Raw genomic sequence first — 20,786 nt, 5'->3', positions numbered from 1 at the left:
TTATTTTAATAAGGTCTTTCAGGTCATGTCTGGATAAGAATGTCACCCTAAACATTACCTTAAACTGATAATTTCCTCTCTTATCTAATTCATTAATATGACTTGACTTCTGGGGGCATCAAAATTTGGGGGAAGGAAATGATGTTTTATTTGAAATATAGTAGCAATATTAACTTACTAGATATGCTTTTGTCTTGCTAATCATACCTTTTCCTTCTATCAGTAGGCCATGTTTACAATTATTGAGTGACACAACTCAATTTCCAAGAGCTTTAGATTAATTTAGCTAATTAGAAAATTGTTTTTAATTAAAACACCAAGTGAAGAATTTAAGTTTGCAGCTTTAACTTACGAATTTCCACAGTGTGTAACTAGAATTAGTGTTCTAAATAATTGCTTTTTTTTTTCAGAGATCATTATAAAGGCTGATGAAAATGAAAAATGATGATTCCTATTTTGATACTGAATATCAGCATTCTGATCTTAACATCTGTAGGAATTTAGTACTGCCTAAGAATTATTTTTCTCATCTTAAAAACAGTACAAGGTTAGGTATTCTTATGTACCATTTTCAAAAACAGGAAATCAAATTCTCAAAGGCTAAGTATCTCAGCCACATTCATAACTGTGTGATTGTTTAAGTCACATTCCGACTGAAAATACTATGGGTTTATACATGTTAATGTAAATAATTTGGAATAAGTCATTATTTATACAGGTGCTACTGATTTCTACATAGATTTGCTACATATGTCTTTAAATGTCATATTTATAATCTTCTACATAATTATACAGCATGTAGGAAAATATGCACTCAAGTAATAAGGTAATACAGATTAATAAATGGCTCCAAAGGCAGGATATAAAATTATTCTTAGCTTGTATGTGAGTTGGCTCTTAAAGATCGTCCTTTAATGTAATTTGCAATTCCTTCGCATCTCTCTTACATTGACTATCTTACTTTTTTTTTTTTTTTTTTTTTTTTGGTCTTTTTTTAACCAGAGCACTACTCAGCTTTGGCTTATGGTGGTGCAGGGGATTGAACCTGGGACTTTGGAGCCTCAGGCAGGAGAGTCTCTTTGCATAACCATTATGCTCTCTAGCCCCCCCCATCTTCTTTTTTTAATTTGCTTAGTTTTTATTGACGTTTGAATGCATTAGCTACTTCATTGGCCTGGAATGATGTGTATTTGTATATCTGTACACATAATGCACAGATTAAAAATTTCTGTATATATCATCTGTTTCCACTTTCTCCTGACAACTTATGTGTTGATTGTATATTATTTTTATTGTTTTCTTACACATTCCACCTGGTTAAGTGCACGTATTACCATGCACAAAGACCCAGGTTCAAGTCTCCAGTCCCCAACTTCAGGGCACAACTGCTTAAGGAGTGATGAAACGGTGTTGCAGGTGTCTCTCCCTCATATCCACCTCCCTCTCAATTGCTCTGTTTTACAAAATAAAATAAAGTTTTTTTAAAAGGTTAAAGATTAGTTCAGCAGAAGGGAATACTAATGACCTCAGACAATATGACAGAGAAAGAGAGAGGCCACAGCTTAACTGGCATACCTTCAGTCTTATTTTTTTCAAAAACGTCACTGAAAATACCCTATATACTTGTAAGTTATTATTCAAATTGTTCTAAATTCTAAAAATTCTAAATTAATGATTTTTCTAACCCACTTGTAGATTCCTTGTAATTTAATGTATATACACAGAGATGGATTTTTACTTGTGAGCACTCTTACTAATAAATCAGTTTGTATCTGATTAAACCTTTAATTGTGTTGTCTAGATAAAATAAATAAAATTTCTATAACTGCTCTGATAGGAATAGAACCTCTTATTTCTATCATACCAACACTTTGGTACCTGAATGTTTTTTGTTTTGTTTGATTGTTTCAGAAAAATTTAAATTCTAAACAGTATGGAATTTCAAATGTATGAATCCAACATCAATTATAATTTAGTCTCTTGGCACATCTGGTTCAGAATTTTCTATTACTGTGTAGACTCTTATATTTATGCCTTAATACTTATTTGCCTTGCAGCCCAGATACAATTCCTCTGAGAATCATAACTTTACATTCCATGTTATTTCTTTTAAAATTCCCAGCCATAAAAATTGCATTAATATATTTTCTGTTGCCATTTCTGCCCTTTGTTTTAGAGAATATGGATGTAGTAGTTATGCATTTGTCTTTTCAGCCTGCATACCAAAATGTATTCCAGGGTTATATTTGAAATTCTCACCTTCCTAAGTAAGTACATGTGATTAATCCTGAGTGACATGTAGACCAACCTGCAAGAATAATTTTACATAGGTCACACATAGTGCAGCACTTTCATTCACTCAGAAAAACTGTTGTCAAAGCAAATATTTAGAAAGTTAGCAAAAAAAAAAAAAAATCCTTCCCCTTGAAGTGCTGCTGTGTAGGTGAGATACTGTAAATTATCAGAGCCAATGCAAGCAAGTGGTAGGAAAAATATCATTTGGGAGCTGGTATGATTTAGGCCATGTTTCTCAAACTTCAGTGTGTCCATGTATTCTTTAGAGAACTTGTTAAGATGCAAGCTTGTGATTCAATGGCTCCTGGGAGCCTAGAATTCTGCATTTACCATTTGCGAGTCTGGGAAAAAAACTCTCAAATGTTTTCACAGTCCCAGTACTCCTTGGTGAATTTCAATGGACTGCTTACACTCACTTATTTGACTATGTGATCCTGGTACTTTAGAGTTTGTCATCACTACTGTGTCTTCAGGTAATTAAACTGTATTCTGATTCTTGTCAGTTCCCAGACTAATCTGTTTCGTAATATCCATTGTGCTGCTCATTCTTGCTTTCTCCCCATCACCAGAGTTCTGTGTCCCACCCCCTCCACTGGAATCTCACCTATTCTTTACCCCCTCTAGGAATGTGGACCAAAATTCTTTTTTGGGGTGCAGAAGGTGGGAGCTGTGACTTCTGTAGTTGCTTCTCCACTGGACAAGGGCATAGACAGGTGGATCCATACCCCCTGTCTGTTTCTATCTTTCCCTAGTGGGGTAGGGCTCTGAAGAGGTGAGACTTTGGGACCTACTGGTGAGGTTGTCAGCCCAGAGAAGTCAGGTTTGGAATCATAGTAGCATCTGTATCTTGGTGGCTGAAAAGTGGTAAGTTATAAAGTAGGACAAATTGTTTAATAAACAGAAAGGGGCCCAAAGGTAGGAATAGAGAAGATGAAATTAGGGGTCTTTGGGTGGGAAGAAACTAGCACATCTATTTTAGGTATAAGGCATATATATGGCCTGTGATTTTAGTAATTTTTGCCGAAGTTTGATAGCAAACATGTAGGTGGATTGAAAATATTGTCTGGGGAGATGGTGTTACAGTTGAGAGTAGAGCTGGAAAGCTGAATTAGGCAGAGAGTAGCTCCCAAACTTGAAGGTATATAAATACAGTTAATTGTACCCAATTGATTTGCTCTAGGATATATATGTATATATATACATATGTATATATATATATACATATATGTGTATATATATACACACATATATGTATACATAAATATATAAATAAATAATACATAAATATATACATAAAATATATATATTTAGCGCAGGAGCCTATGTAGCTTCTTAGTCCCTGGAAGTCTGAGCTCACAGTTCATGGTCATAGCTAGGAACATTCTAGGCTGCACTCATTTCAGAACCAGTCTTCTTCAAGTGGCAGAGTGTGATGACCCGTCCTCCCTTTGGAGCATGGGGCAGTCTCTACCATTGATGCTTTATAGTGAGGGGAAGGTTCAGAAGATGCCCAGAAGAGAGCTTATGAAGACACTCCTCTTGGAAATGACCAGTGATGGTGGAGAGAGGGATGCATTAAAGGTCTAGGCTCAATATGTCTGTCTGGGAATCTATGTATTCCCCAAGTAGAGTCCCAGATAGTGGGGTGACCTAGTATTGACCAAAAAGGTTATCAATAATTGAGCTGGTCTCTTGCACTTATCTAGCTTTTGTAGTCTTTTTTTATCTGATGAACTTGAACTTTCTTGGAGTTCTGGTGGTGGGAATTGTGTGGAGTTGTACTTCTGTTATTCTATGGTTTTTGTCAATGTTTCCTTTTTACAAATAAAAATTTAAAAAAATAAAAAGAAATACATGCAAAGTTCTAGAGATTCCAGGACTGGGAGAAATAAGAATTTTAAAGAGAATGGGGAAGGTTCTTTGTTGTCTTAGAGTTTAAGAATGCAATAGATAAATATTATTACAACCAAGTTATTTGGGAGTATGGTTTACTTTGAAAATTCCATGGTTAGACTTTACTGTACCAAACTTGACCTCACTATTATTTGTGTTATTAGTGCTATCTTCTAATAACTATGTCTTAGATAGTGACAGGATCAGTTGATTCTCATCTATGATTTATGTAACTTAGTATTGGAAAAACAGTTATTTTTAGAAATCCTATCATAATTTAAGTTCAGTGTCAGAATTAAATCAGTTTACAAATTTGAAATATTAATGCTTAGACTAAAGGATTATATAGTAAAAACTGAAATCTGGACATTTAAAGAAGTTGAGACATTCAATCTATTTTTTCTGACATTGAATAGTGATTTATAAAATTATAAGTTAATAGGAATATTCTGTTTGTTTCCTCTCCCCATTTTTGAATGGGATCCTTCATTTTTTATTGCTGAGTTTTGTGAGCAAAATATAAATATTTTGGTTATTATCCTTTTGCCAAATATATGGCATGTGAAGATCTTCTCCCACTCCATAGGGAGTTTTTTCTGTTTGGGTGGTGGCTTCTTTTGTTGTGCAGAAACTTTTCAATTTGTTGTAGTTCCATTGGTTTATTTTTATTTTGTCTTCCTTGCAGCTGTATTTGTATCACTGAAGATTCCTACAAAATTTAGATTGAAAAGCATTCCACAAATATTTTCTGCTTATGTATTTTATAGTTCTGGTCTGACATCCAAGTCATTGATGCATTTGAAATTTACTTTTGTGCGTGGTGAGACGCAGTGGTCCAGTTTCATTTTTCTGCATGTTTCAACCCAGTTTTTGCAACACTATTTTATGAAGAGACTTTCCTTCTTCATTTAATAATTTGGGCCCCCTTGTCAAAAGTTATATTCCCATCAGTGATGCCTTATTTCTGGGCTCTCAATTCTGTTCCACTTGTCAGTATGTCTATTTTTGTTCCAATACCAAGCAATTTTGATTATAATGGTCCTCTCATGTAGTTTGAGATCTAGGAATATGATTCCTCTAGTTCTGTTCTTTTTTATCAAGTTTGTTTTGGCAATTATAGGTGTTTTCTGGTTCCAAATAAACTTTTATAGCTTTTAGTCTATTTTCTTAAAAAATTAGGCTGGATCTTAATGGGGATTACATTAAATATTTATATGTCTCTGGATAGAATATTCATTTTGATTATGTTAACTCTTCCAATCCATGAATATGCAGTGTCTTTGTATTTATCTATATCTTTTTCTGTTTCTTTTAATAATGATTCATAGTGTTCAATATACAAATCTTTCACTTCTTTTGTTAGGCTTATCCCTAGATAGTATTTATTTTGCTGTTATTGTAAATGAGGCTGATTTGTGGATTACTGGTAGAATATTTTTTTGTAGTCTAAACATTTATTTTTGGTTTGGTTTTTCTCTATATAACATATGAGTGAGATCATGTGATGATTCTTCTCCATATATTTTATTTAACTAAAGATTATATACTCTACATCCATCTATGTTGTTGCAAATGGGAATATTTTATCTTTTTAATAGTTGAATATTATTCCACTGTGTAGATATACATCTTTTCATAATGATCTGTTGGTGGGTACTTAGGTAGTTGTAGTTCTAGACTAGGCTGATTATAATGCTACATAAACAGACTTCTTTTCATCACTCTGTATTTTTATGAAGTCATGTGTGGAGGAAATTTTGCCTCCAAAGATGCATCTGATTCCCACCTTTTGATCTCATCAATATGGAGACCATTTCTGTCTTACGAAGTGCCTCCAGCACATGTTCTGATGAGCAATGACTAGGACAATCTTAACAATCTCTTCAGATCAATAGATCTTAAAGCTATTTCCCTTTTGATGATAGTTCATAATCTTTTCCCCTAAAACTTTTCCTCCAGAAGTACTGCAATTGGAAATTTTCTTTCTTCCCCTTTTATGATGGAAATAATATTTTACAACACAGAAATGCTTTCCTAAGTATCTGAGTGAATTTCTTTGAAAAGCAGTGGTCAAGAAAAGTAGGATTCCTATCTTCTGGACTCTGAGAAAGTAGCAGTCTAACTTATTAAGCACCTAACTTGATAAGATCTTTCAAAGTAATAGAACCATCACAGTTCTCCTGTGAATATTTTTGTATTATTCCTCACCCCAGTCCTGACTTCATCTTCATTCTCACATATATTATATTAAAAGGAGGAGACTCAAAGAACATTGTTGACTCAGAAGTTATAGAAGCTAAAGTGGACAAGGGAATTAATGGAATAGTTTTAATAAAACAAACACCAAAATTTACTAATAAAATATGTGAATATTGTTAAAAATTATATCATCTCCATAAGGAACAACATCAAAAACCCACTTGTGGGCCTCTATGTGACCTCCTCTTCAGTGTAGAACAACAATGGTAGAAACTGCCCTACTCTCCTAAGGGAGGCTGGGTCAACATACTCTGCCACTCAGGAAAGACAGGTCCTGAAAGGAGCACAGCCTAGAATGTTCCTAGCTATGACCATGGAATGTGAGCTCATACCATCCCGCCAGGGATCCAGAGGTTACGCAGGCTCCTTTGGTGAATATAAATAGACCAGAGCAGATTGATAGGGTTACAGTTAACAGTATTTATAAACTTTTTCCCGTGTTTCTGCCCTGATCCAGCTTTCTTGTCCTATTTCCATCTCTGACAGCATCTTCCCAGACAATACTTTCAGTCCACCTGCTTGTTGTCTATAGGGCTCAGGCAAAATGAGTAAAGTCATGGTCCTCTTGTAATATGCATAAAATAGACTTGCTAGCTTCTTCCAAATGAAGACCCCAAATCTTATCTGTTATAGTCTTACCTTTGAGTTCCTGATTATAAAACCTTTTTTCTGATTTATATCTTAATAATTTTTCAGCCACCAAGTTGCAGATGCTACCATGACACCAACATGAATTCTCTGGGCAGACTACCTCACCAATGAGTCCTGGAACCCCACCTCCCCAGAAACCTACTACATTAGGGAAAAATAGAAACAGGATAGGGCGTATGGACTGATCTGTCAATGCCCATATACAACAGAGATACAATTACAGAAGCGAGAACCTCCCACCTTCTGCACCCCATAAAGAGCTTTGGCCTATACTCCTAGAAGGATAAAGAATAGGGAAGCTGACAATGGAGGGGAGGGATACAAAACTCTGATGGTGGGAATTGTATTGGAGTTGTACCCCTCTTATCTCACAATCTTTTTGATCATTATTAAGTCACTAATAAAAAAAGAGCAGAAAAAATAACTTTAATGGAGTATAAATCTCAAGGTTGGCATATGTGATATTTTGTTTTATATTTAATATAACTGAAAAACATGATAGGTGATTTTACATATAAGATCATATGGAACTTTTAAAACTTTGCCAGATTATTCTTATTTATAGAAGAAATGGTAATAATATAAAGAATAATGACAAGCATCTTCTATATTCCTTTCCAAGACGTTGTATTTGATCCTATGATATGGACTAAAGATTTCAATTTCAAATTAAACTCTGATGTATGTCAGCGATGCTGCTGCTGATGGTGATATTAGCTCTGTATTTTTAAAACAAGTTTAAACTTTATTTTGTAAAAGTAGCTGCTACTTTTTAGGTTCAGGGTTTTATTTGTTGTTGTTGTTGTTGTTGTTGTTTATGAGAGAGACTCATAGAGAAAGAGACACAAGATCAGTGATCAGCTCTGGTGCCAGCCAGTGAACCTGGAACAGATGAGGCCTCCTGCTTAGGTCATGTCTGTATTATGTAGTACAGTAAGAAACAACATTCATGTGAATTGAATATAGTATAAATGTAGAATATACATTTTGAAACATATTATAAAAAGTGACATTTTATTGCTAATTATAATGTTGACTATATATGTTTTTATAATGTTTTAAATGTAGACTAAGTGAAATTAAAAAATGAATTTCTACTTCTCATCAGATACTAGAAAATTCAAAATTTTTTCTATAGTATCCTGTATCTATTGATTTGGCATTAAATTCCAGATTGTAATAATAATTAAAAATTAATTTTTTTATATGAGAAACCGATGCTTTCTTTTTTTTCAAATCTATTCTGTATTTCTAATGTAGACAGTGAGTTAAAACACTTTTGCTATGATACCTCTACCTAAAACCATAATTGTGCATACATAAACATATATTCAGTTGTCAGAAAAGTCATGACACATTTTTTTGCATAGAAAAGCACAGAAAAAATAAGTCATACCTGTTCCGACTGCCCGATATATGAAAATAGCCTGATATGTCTAAGGACTCATAAACAATTTAACAATGTAAAAAAACTAATTTAAAGCACCATTAAGTTACATATGCAAAGTTCAAGGTTCAATCCCTAGTACCACCAGTTGCTAGAGCTGAATAGCGTTCTGGTCAAATGTCAGGGTTGTGTCACAGGAGAGAGAAGAGACTGGGAACTCATGACAGAGTGGGAACGCAAATCTTTATTCACACAGAGGCTCCAGAGTTGGGTGTGAACACAGCAGGTTTAGGCCACATGGAGCTAGCAAAATGGCCGCCTCCTGCTATGCATGCCAGCCCTTCTTTGGGTTGGGATGTGGAAGAGAAAGAGAGAGAAAGCAGAAAAAGAAGTGACTTTTATAGGAGAATTCTGGAAGTGGCAAGTCAGGACAGAATTGGCTAGGAAAGGGGGTAAAGAGAGGCAAAAGGCATGCTGGGAAGGTGGAAGAATCCTTAGCAACTGTTGCAATGGTTTTAATTGAATTAGCAATATGCTGAGGGGATAACATGGTGGGGATCTGTAAATAATACTTGCATGGAAATATAGTGGTTTGTGGGTCCTGCCAATGTTCAACCACATCTGCACAATTTCTCAACAGTCAAAAGCAAATGAAATATAAAAAAAAAGACTAAAAATTCAAGTGTTTCTAACCTTGATCAAGATATAAAATTTCCAAATAGTGAAAAATAAAGGCAGTGAATAAATGTATCTAGAGAAAGTAAAGTTTATCTTATTTTTGTTTTTGATTTAATCTCTGTCTGCTCAGACTTGGTCTTTCCTGGATCTCCTAAAATGTTTATTACTGCTTTGCCCTCCAGTATTCTCCTTTGAATGCCTCTAAGTGTCTCTGTTTCAGTCATGATATACTATCTTTTTCCCTTAGCAGACCTACTAGGACTACATAGACTAGGTCCTGCAAGGTTATTATGCCTTACAATATGAGGTGTTTTATCTTTGCTCAAATTTAAATCACAAACGACTTGAAAACATAACATTACTGTATAGCATACAATAATCATTAGTGTAATAATTATTACCATAGTAAATATGATAGTACTTGGTTACCCTAATTACTGGTTATTCTCATAAAGACTGCAAATTAATTCTTTGCTTCTCTTTAAGTTAAATTTTACTACTGAGTATTTGAACTTCAGTAGAAATATATCAGTTGAACTGCCTTTTAAAAAGAAACTAAAACACAGAAAGAGCCTTTTTCCTTTGGTGGAAGTTCAAAGTCCTGATAAAGGTGACATGTGATATTACTAGTTGCTGGATGTGATTCTACTGCTTCACATCTCAGCTACTGAAGGGCTTTGAAGTCTTCTTCAATCTAAGAAATGAAAATATCTATACTGATTTTATTAATTGAATTAAGAAACAGGAATTTATAGTTATTTTTAAAATAAATCTCTTCTCTGAGAATTATGTTAAGGTAGCTTTATGTGCAATAGGAAATCATTGAACCTGGGTTGCACACTTGGCTAGACATATGACCTACCAAATGAGCTATCTTTTTTGGTCCTTTGTACCTTTTAAAATCTATTTTATCTGACTATATTCTCTCAAAATAAGCAAAGCAACAAACTAGGAATATGTGCACATTTTTAAAAGTCTTCAAACTATGGAATCAAATATAAAAATTTAGAAAATACTTAAATGTCTATAATAAATTATTTTATCATATTAAAGTGCTGTAACACTTTTAAAAGTTCCTATTCATGAATATCCCAGAGTCCCCCAATTCTACTCAAATGAATGATCTTCGGGAGTTGTCACAAAAACCCAGTTATTTAACAAATTTTTGCTTTTTTAGAACTTTTGACTAGTAAGACAAAAATGATTTAGACATTATAATATAGGCATCATAAACCACATAGTATTTTGTGGCCAGATGCCTGAAACTGACTATCAACTGATATGTATCTTTGACTCAAGAAAGATTATCATTCTGACAACAGTTTAGAGTTTAGGCAGGAGTTAAAGAAGCCTGAGTATAAAATGTATGTTTCTGGTACTTCTTAATCAAGTGAATTTATATAAGCTACTCATTGCTTCCAAGATTCTTCCTAAAAGATTTGCTATCAGGGTGGCATTATCTAATATACTGAACAATTTTTTTGGAGCTTTTCAATATTTCTCTTTTCCCATTCTGATTTTTATTACTACTCACTGAGTGTGGGTCTGGACAGTGGGGTGTGGGAAGCAGTGAAAGTATGTATGGGCCATATTCCCAGGGGGAAAGAAACATTAGGGAAAGATGAGCAGACGGTTCTTAATTCCAATTCCATCAGGACTCAAAACGAGAAGAGGGAAGAAAAATAAGAAAAAGGAAGAACATTTAGAAGTAGTAATATATATATATATATATATATATATACATATATATATATATATACATATATATATATGTGACTTAGAAATGAAATGAAGGCAGGACCATAGGAAAAACATGGGAAAATATATAAATATAGACAGGCAGTTAGAGAAATAATAGTCAACCCTTATCTGCAATCTTGGGAGAACGACTGTAGCTTCCAATGGAGGGAGTGGGAATACAGAATTTGGTAGTGGGAATGGTGCAGAATTTTATCCCTGTTATCTTATAATTCTGTCAAAAAATATTGTCATTAATTTTTTTAAAGGATATTGTGTACATTCAGAGCTTAAAGAACATTACACTTCACCACTTTTTTTTTTTGCTTTACTTATCACTCACATATAGAAAAAAAATATGGTCTAGGTAGCTTTTAGTTCAAGTCGAACAGAAGGGGAGACATATAAAACAGACCTAAATCTAATTATCAGCCCATATCATTTACTACATAATACATTGCTGAGGGGGTTGGGCAGTAGCGCAGTGGGTTAAGCACATGTGGCGCAAAGCACAAAGATCAGCATAAGGATCCCAGTTCCAGCCCCTTGCTCCCCACCTGCGGGGGAGTCGCTTCACAGGCTGCAAAGCAGGTCTGCAGGTGTCTATCTTTCTCTTCCCGTCTCTTGTCTTCCCCTCCTCTCTCCATTTCTCTCTGTCCTATCCAACAACGAACAACATCAACAACAAAATAATAACCACAACAAGGCTACAACAACAAGAACAACAAAAGGGGAAAAAAATGGTGAAAAAAAATACACTACTGAATGCCTGCCAACTCACAAGTGTGTGTGTAACTGCTTGATGTTATAGTCAGTGAATTTTGGTGCTATTTATTATGCAACATTAACAATAATAACTGATCAATATACTTTTAAGTCATCTAGATTTTTAGCATAATTCCTGACACATACTAAGAGCTCTATTAATACCAACTATTTACATTAAGATTATGCTTTACAATATTTACAACAGTAAAGTTTAACTTTTTTAGAGACTAGATGTTTATTTATTTATAATAGAGCCAGAGAGAAATCAAGAGGGAAGGAGGAAATAGAGAAAGAGAGATACAGATAGGCACTTGCAGCCCTGCTTCACCGCTTGTAAAGCTTCCCCACTGCAGGTGGGGACCAGAGACTTTAGCCCTGGTCCTTGTGCACAGTAGCATGTGAGCATGTGAATTCAACCCAGTATGCTACTATTTAGCAATAAATGATAGCCTTTTTAAGTGGCTATTTGATTTTGTTAATAATACACTCTTCATCAAGGCCAAACATCCAAATGAATTATTTTTACATATAGTAATGTACAGTTATGATTGCTCTCATTTCTATATAAATAGCAATGTAAAAAAAACTCCACATTTTCACTATAATTATAACCACTCCTTTATATCTACTACCTTAGCATATCAATGTGTTTATTGTGCTACTGTAGCTCCAGGCATGGAAAGAGAAGACTGTGCTAAAAAGAAGAAGGAGAAGGAGAAAGGACAGACACACAAATGATTTTTGCTTTAGTTGGTTAGAAAGAAGTCACCTGAATGTCTATAACAAGAATTCACATCTAAATACAGCAACTTGTTTGACAGTTTCATATATTTTGTCCTATATCATCCCTTGAAAAATAAGGTTTATGTTCTGTATGTTCTCTTCAGGTATTCTGGTTTCTATAGAATGGAGAAATAGGAAGAAGTGGAATAGTTTGCTCAGGGATCCAACATATGTCTACAAGAGTGTGTAAGAATTACTCTTCTTAGGGTTCTAAAAGATTTTCTCCCTCCTCTTTCATTCATTCATTTTAGACAAACCAACTCCTACTTAGACAATGCCTTCACTCAGGGTAAAAAAAATTAACTGTTTGTTGGACTGAGACTTTTTTTACTGGTTGAGATGTATGCACTCATCCAGGAGCACTACCATCTGGCCTCTGGACTGAGACTTTAAAATGCGGGCATTGGGCATAGGTCGTATGTGAAGAGTAAGATAAAGCTATAGGAAGAATATGAGGAGTAGGAAGGCTACTTGAGGAAATTTCTATGGCTGGAGGCCAAGGAGAGCCAATGTGGGATTCAATTGTCTTAACTGCCGGGCTAGCATGGGGGTGCCTCTTCCCAGGCGCATACTCTCTGGGTTGGAGAGAACACGACCAGAGGCAGCCTGGGCTGCTATTCACTCAGCGACGCAAGGGAGATGACTCATGAATCAAGCTCATGGCAGCGAGGCAATGCAATTCTTTATTGATCAGAGAGCCAAGGCTTTTAAAGGGAAGACCCAGAAGTGGCAAGTCGAAAATGGAAATGTCTAGGAAAGGGGCAGAGAAGGGCAAAAAGGGGCTGGAAAGGTAGGAACTTCCTTAGCAACTGTTGTGAGGGTTTTAACTGGTAGAATTAATGATACCCTGCAGGCAGGGAAGGTCTTGAGGATAGAAAGAAGATAGATCAAAGGAATGGAATGGGTGGGGATCTTTCAGGCAAAATAATGATTATGTAAGATAGGCCATAGTATCAGGAATGCAGGGTGGAGCAGGGGGCGCTGGCTTAATGTTTTACGGAATACCAGGCTCCTGGAGGCAGAAAATTGCAGGGTGTTTTGTGAGGCTCCTGACAATTTCCCAACATTAATATTAAGCTGATGGGCTGGAATGGATTGATAAGACCCAATTGACTTTAAAGAAAAACAAAGACATTCTAAACGTTCTAGGATGATGTCTAGCAATTGCATATATATCACTTTCATAAAAATATGATATAAAACACTCAAAAGTAAACATGATTAGTTAGGACCTATTTCCCTATTGGGAAAAAAAGTGTTCATTGACTTATTTTCTCCTTTTCTCCTTCTTTTGTTCTTTTCAGAAGAGGAAAAAAAATTTCCCCACATGGCATGATGAAAGTGATGAACTTTCAAATTCCAGCTCCTCGATGGCAGGTTGTTGACTTGGGGCATAACTTGATCTCTCCAAACCATAAAGAGCAAATAATTATTTTTAAAATATTTTATTTATATTTATTTATTTATTTATTTATTTAGGAGAGAGAGATATCTATAGCACTGCTTCGCTGTTCATGAATCTTTTCTTCTATAGGTGGGGACCAGAGGCTTGAACCTGGAACCTTGTGCACTATAATATGTGCACTCTACCAGATGCACCACAACTGCTAGTATTATTGAACATGTTAAATAAGTTAGGTTTTTTGTGGCCTACTTTAGAGGTTAAGTCAATTGTGGTCCATATTAGAGGTCTAATAACCAGTAGTTGTGATAGGATTATGACTTGAGGCAGACTATAGGAATATCAACACATTAAGATTCTATGTTTCTTTAATTTTCTCCTTCAGACTGTCCTCTTGAGATTAGACCAATCTTGTTTAGTCATATTCCATATTCCTCAAAGTGTCTAGAATAGTCCATTTATAACAAAGATTCAGAGAGGAATAGTGAAAACCACTCCCCCTCCCAAGTTTCAACCATAAACTCATCAGAGAACTATATAGAATTCTGTTTTAAAAGCTTATCTGTCATAAAGCAAATGTGCTTTGTGTGTTTTTAAACACTGTATTCATCTTTTTATTATCAGTATTTTTTCTGATGCCTATAATAATATTTTATTAAAATGGATTATTAAGAAATCTCTGTGAAATCTGCCCTGAGGCAAGAGTACAATTCAAGAATAATTAAAGTGACAATTTAAGAGAAAATTATGCAAGTCAGAGATGTACTGTGGGCCTCTTGTCATTCTCATTTCTATACTTTGAAATAAGAAAGTGATTCAGCTTAATTTTTCATCAAGTATCTTCCCAGGAGGTATTTTAGAAGAGTACAGCTTATATCAGCCTCCACAAAGCCATGGCATAAATAGCATGTGGTATCCATGTGTACCTTTAATGAGATTTGAAAATAATAATAATAATAATAATAACATTGCCTGTCTTAACCACAACACAGTGTATTTGCTAAAGAATCATTTTCTTTGAAAAATAAACATTTAGTTCCCTTAAAGGGGAGATTAATTTAAAAAATAATCTCTTGGAGATTATAAACTTTAATCCTGTTTATAGTATAACTATACTCATAAATCCTGTTAAAAAATAACTAGCCCTATAGTTACACTCTAATTTGTTTTTCCTCGGAAATGTTACCTGAACTACATATTCAGGAAAATTATCTGATCTGTAAAGACATCACCATGAAAAAAAAGTCTAACTCATTTTCCTGAAGACATGGTTATGTTCATATTTACTGTTACTCTAATCGTTCCAATATGATAATTCTCATGGAGGTCAGTGCTGACTGTGATACAAGTCTTTTCTGCAAGGATTTTTTTTTTTCTTGCTCTACTCATCATGTCTTCAGAGGTTAAGTTGTAGTTGCACGATCATTCCAAAAGTCACGACTTCCCTAGCCTTCATGTCATCACATTCTGCCTGTGTTACTAAGTCAGTCTCATTATCTTAATTATGATAACATAAGTTAACCTCTATGAGTTTCTGTTCTTTATAAGGCATTGAAGTGAGCATTATACCCATGGCCACTCATTATATCCCCACTAAATAACACTGATAAATCTATTACCACTTTTTTTTGAGGGGATTAATGCTTTATAGTGCAATGATTGACATATGCATATAAATTCTTTATGTAACAGGCCTTCAAAGTTTCTTCCTATCCTTTCTTCCTCTTCCTCCTCAGAGTCCTTTGCTTTACTGCAATACACTATGTCCAGTCCATGTTTCACACTGTGCTCTCCCTTCCCGTGAGTGGACTTACCCTACGACCCAGCAATTTCTCTTCTGGGGATTTAGTCAAAGGAAACAGAAGCACCTATCAGAAGAGATCTCTGTATACCTATGTTCATAGCAGCACAATTTGTAATCCCAGAACCTGGAAGTAACCCAGGTTATGTATACACAATGGAATATCATTCAGCTGTTAAAAATGATGAAGTTTTCTCCTTTGCATCCTTTTGGATGAAATTCAAAAACATCATAAAGAAGGATGGTTATCAAATGATCTCATTAGCGGGACTTAATTATCTATGATGAAAACAAATTGAGATACATACAGATAAGACATAGCTTTATAGCTCTATAACCAGCAACTCTGAATAAAAACTAAGCTACTATTTCTTTTAATTTTGTATTATTTACTTATTTATTGGAGACAGGGAGAGAGGAAGAGAGAGAGAAAGAGACACTCACATCAATGCTTCACCAGTTGTGAAGATCCTACCCACAGGAGAGGCCCAGGGGCTTGAACCCTTGTTCACTGTAATACATGCACTCAACCTTGTGCACCACCTGCTGGGCTCTTAATTTTCCTAATATTAAACTCCTGTAATTAAGATAACTATATAGATTACATAAAATCAGAAGGAGAGAAGAACTAATTTCTATCTAAATCTCTCCTAAAGTCTTTCCAAAATCTAAATAACAAATCTACAGTTATTTAAATATTTTTTTGTAAAATATTCCTCAGGTTGCATTGTTACCTTATAAATTCGAAAGGATTCCTGAATATCTAAATAAATATAGCAACTAGTTTGCTGGTTTTGCATGCCTTAGCCTATAAAACAATAAAGAGTGTAGCATGTAAGTAATAGGAACTAGCAGCATGAGTAAGCTCTCCAATTGCATGCTTGTATTACTTATTTATTTATTGATTGATTGATTGATTTTACCACAGCACTGCTCAGCTCTGGCTTATGGTGGTGCGGGGGATTGAACTTGGGACTTTGGTGCCTCAGGCATGAGAGTCTGTTTGCATAACCATTATGCTATCTAACCTCCGCCTGCTTGTGTTATTAATCATCAATACCAAGGTGAATAAATCTGGAGTGCGAGAATAGACCTGGATAATTACTGAAGAATAAGACAACTGCTTGTCTTGAATAAGCTGGACAACTATGTGAAAACTACATATGTAATTAGTCTGTTTTAATAGTAAATTCAGCTGTATGTACTTGAAACTTCCAATTTTCTTGTCTTCAAGGTATATTCATGATTGCTCATTTAGACAGCTCAAAGAATAGGAAAAAAACACAATTTAAAATACAGACTTTTGTAGATTCCTTGAAAACTGTAAAAGTGTGCACCCCCTGCCCTCCAGCACAAGAAGGAATGGAAATCATTATCTAGTCTAGAAAAAGTGTTATTTTATCATCATTGGGGTAGTTTTGGACTTAAAGAGATGACACCGATACAAGATGAATTGGATGTAGACATAATCTAAAATGTGACTACAATAAAAATTATTTTTCTAGATAAAACAAGAAAGACATCCAGGTTCCATCACTACTTTTCTCAGAAGAATCTAAGCAGGGAATGTTGGCCAAATTATAGAGGCTAGAGATCTTAATTTCTATATTCTAGTCTTTAAAATAAAAATTGTAACAGGGTGCAAAGAGCAAGGACCAGAGCAAGAATTCCAGTTCGACCCCGGCTCCCCCAACAGGTGGAAGGGAGCGGGGGCACGGTGTCGCTTGCCAAGCAGTGAAGCAGGTCTGCAGGTGTCTATCTTCCTCTCCTCTTTCAATTTCTCTCTGTCCTATCCAACAACAACAACAATAATAACAGCAACAACAAAAATGGAAGTGAATGGCCGCCAGGAGCTCTGGATTCATAGTGCAGGCACTGAACACCCAGCCATAACATTGTAGGCAAAAAAAAAAAAAAAGTAACAGAGCATAGGGGGCAGCATGCTGATTTATACAACAGACTTTATGCCTGAGGCTTGGAGATCTCAGGTTCAATCTCTTGTCTGCGCTGAGCCTGAAATGAGCAGTGCTTTGGTACAAGGAGAAAAAAATATATATAACTAGAACAATATGCAAACTTGGATATTGGTAAATGTGCTTGTTTATTCTGAGGGGGAAAGGGAGCACTTTATGACACACAAGAATGACCCATTTTTCCCACTCTTTTAGGAGAATGAATGGGCTATTTTTTAAGGTCATTATGTAGACTGATCTCACTTTGTGGCTTACTTTATGCCCAATGTTTTAGTTTCTTATCTTTCAAATCCTCACAACTTTAAGGGATCAATTCTATTGTCCCCACTGTACACATGAGCTAGAAAATAAAGGTTATATTGTTTGCCAAACTTCATGTAAGAGTAAGTGGAAGGTTTTCTTAATCCAAATTCCTAGCTTCCTACCCCTGTGTGGCCTGACTCTTCTATTAGTCACCTTAGAAAAATTATTTATTTATTTACCTCCAGGTTTATTGCTAGGGCTCGGTGCCAGCACTACAAATCTACTGCTGCTAGTGGCCATTTTTTTCCCCATTTTATTGGATAGGACAGAGAGAAATTAAGAGGGGAAGGGGGAGATAAAGAGGGAGAGAGAAAGATAAGACACCTACTGAGCTGCTTCACTGCTTATGAACTGTTCCTCCCTACAGGTGGGGAGCTGAGAGCTTAAACTCAGATCCCTGAGTAGGCCCTTGTGCTTGGTAGTATGTGTGCTTAACCTGGTGCACCACCACCACCCAGCCCCACTGATGGAAATATTTAGCACAAAGATTCATATAAATATAACCCTGGCAGATTATCCCCTTTATCACATAATGTGTTATCATTTAGGCAAACTCAAAATGGATTCTAGGCCTCACTTTCAGTTGAGATTTAGAACAATTGGGAATTGCTTAATGCAACCCAACACCTGCAGACATCATCAGTGTCACTATAACACAAATGCAAGACAGCTCATTAATTAGAGTATAATGAACTTTTGTATTCAAGCTGAATAAATATGTAGGATTTACTTTAACTTAATCACCTGTCTCATGCTTATGAGAACATATACATATTCATTTTACAATAACATCTTTGCTTACTCAGAGTCCAGAAATGTAATTGTGCTAAGTCTTTTTACTCTAGAGGCTTGGCTAACTCTCCTTAGTTGCATTTCTTGGAAAAATGTTGATCATTCTTGGATAATTATTGTTTCATGTATTTCTTTTTAAAAAAATCCCTCTCTCCATTGTTATCGATCATCTCTATCAGGAACAACAAAATAGAACCCTTTGTGGGCCCCACATAGGACCCTGCCCTCAACTTGGATCAACAACGGTAGAGAATGTTCCATCCTCCGAAGGGAGGATAGACAGCATACTCTATGCTACACCTAAGGAAGATGGGTCGATATTGGGGCTTGGAATGTTTCTATTCATGACCACAGAATGTGAGCTCAGATCTACAGGGATACAGAGGTCACATAGGCTCCTAAGATGAATATGGGCCCCAGATCACATCAAATCGATGGGGTTTACAGTCAACAATATTTATACCCCTTCCCCATATTAGGGAGTTACTTTCTTCCCTGATCCAGCTTTCTGTCCCTTTTCCAGCCATAACATCACCTCCCCAGACAATAACTTGGATCCACCTCCCCAGATAATAACTTGGATCCACCTGCATATCAAATTTCAGACTCAGAGAAAAAAAACTAGTATAGCTACAGGCCCTTTGAAATATAACTAAAATATGTCTACTAGTTATCTACAAAATGGAGGACCCCTCCCTAACACTTTATCTGTACTATTCCACCCTTTAGGTCCATGATTGGTCAACAATTTGTTTGGCTTTGTATGTTAACTCTCTTTTCAGCCACCAGGTTACAGATGCTAGCAGGATGCCAACCAGACTTCCTTAGACAGACAACCCCACCAATATGTCCTGGAGCTCTGCTTCCCCAGAGCCCCACTCTACTAGGGAAAGAGAGAGGCAGGCTGGGATTATGGATCGAACAGTCAACACCCATGTTCAGTGGGGAAGCAATTACAGAAGCCAGACCTTCCAACTTCTGCCTCCCACAATGACCTTGGCTCCATACTTCCAGAGGGATAAAGAATAGGAAAGCTTATCAAGGTAGGGGATGGGATATGGAGATCTGGTGGTGGGAATTGTGTGGAGTTGTACCCCTATTATCCAATGGTTTTGTTAACCTATCCATTTTTAAATAAATTTTAAAAAATTAAAAATTTTAATTATCTTTATTTATTGGAAAGAGACAGCCAGAAAACAAGAGGGAAGGGTGGGATAGAGAGGAAGAGAGACACCTGCAGCACTGCTTCACCACTTGTGAAGCTTTCACCCTGCAGGTAGGGACTGGACACTCAAACCTGGGTCCTTGTGCATTGTAACATGTGCACTCAACCAGGTGCACCACCACCTGGCCCCTATGTCATATATTTCTAATGTTCAACATTCGTGCACTCTGATGTTTATGATAGAAAAAGATACTATGGCCACTATTTCTCATTTAGGCATGTAAGAAGAGTTAAGAAGATAGATTGTGCTTGGAGATAATATTTTATATCTCATACATTTTATATGTATATTTCATTTCATTAAGAAAAATATCAATGAATCTGAAACGAAATAATTTGATTTAGTAAGCTGACCTTGGGCAATTTGCTTTCCCTCTGAGACCACACACATTTTATTTATTAAAGACATTCTCCTCAGGATGTTTTACCTTCTTGAAATTCTGTGTTAATGTGATTAGTATATCTCTGTGTGTATTGAAGGAGCCCAATAGTAGTGCAAAACTAAAAAATGAATATTTTTTAAAAGAATACTCATTTCTTTTAAACATGTAAACTTTATGAATAATATGGATCAAAGATTTAGGAATACCAGTAAGTCCAAAAATCCTACGAGAAAACAAGAGGAATTTCCAACAAAATTTGTCTACAGCATATTATTTGTCTTGAAGAGTTTTCAAAATTTATTTTTCTTTTTTTAAATCATCTTTATTTATTTATTAGATAGAGACAGCCAGAAACTGAGAGTGGAAGGGAATGATAGGGAGATAGACAGACACACCTACAGCACTGCTTCAACACTTGCAAAGCTTTTCCTCTGCAGGTGGGGATTGGAGGCTTGA

The sequence above is a fragment of the Erinaceus europaeus genome, chromosome 10 (genome assembly GCF_950295315.1).
Source record: "Erinaceus europaeus chromosome 10, mEriEur2.1, whole genome shotgun sequence".
Taxonomy (NCBI): Eukaryota; Metazoa; Chordata; class Mammalia; order Eulipotyphla; family Erinaceidae; genus Erinaceus; species Erinaceus europaeus.
This window is presented reverse-complemented; position numbering follows the sequence as displayed.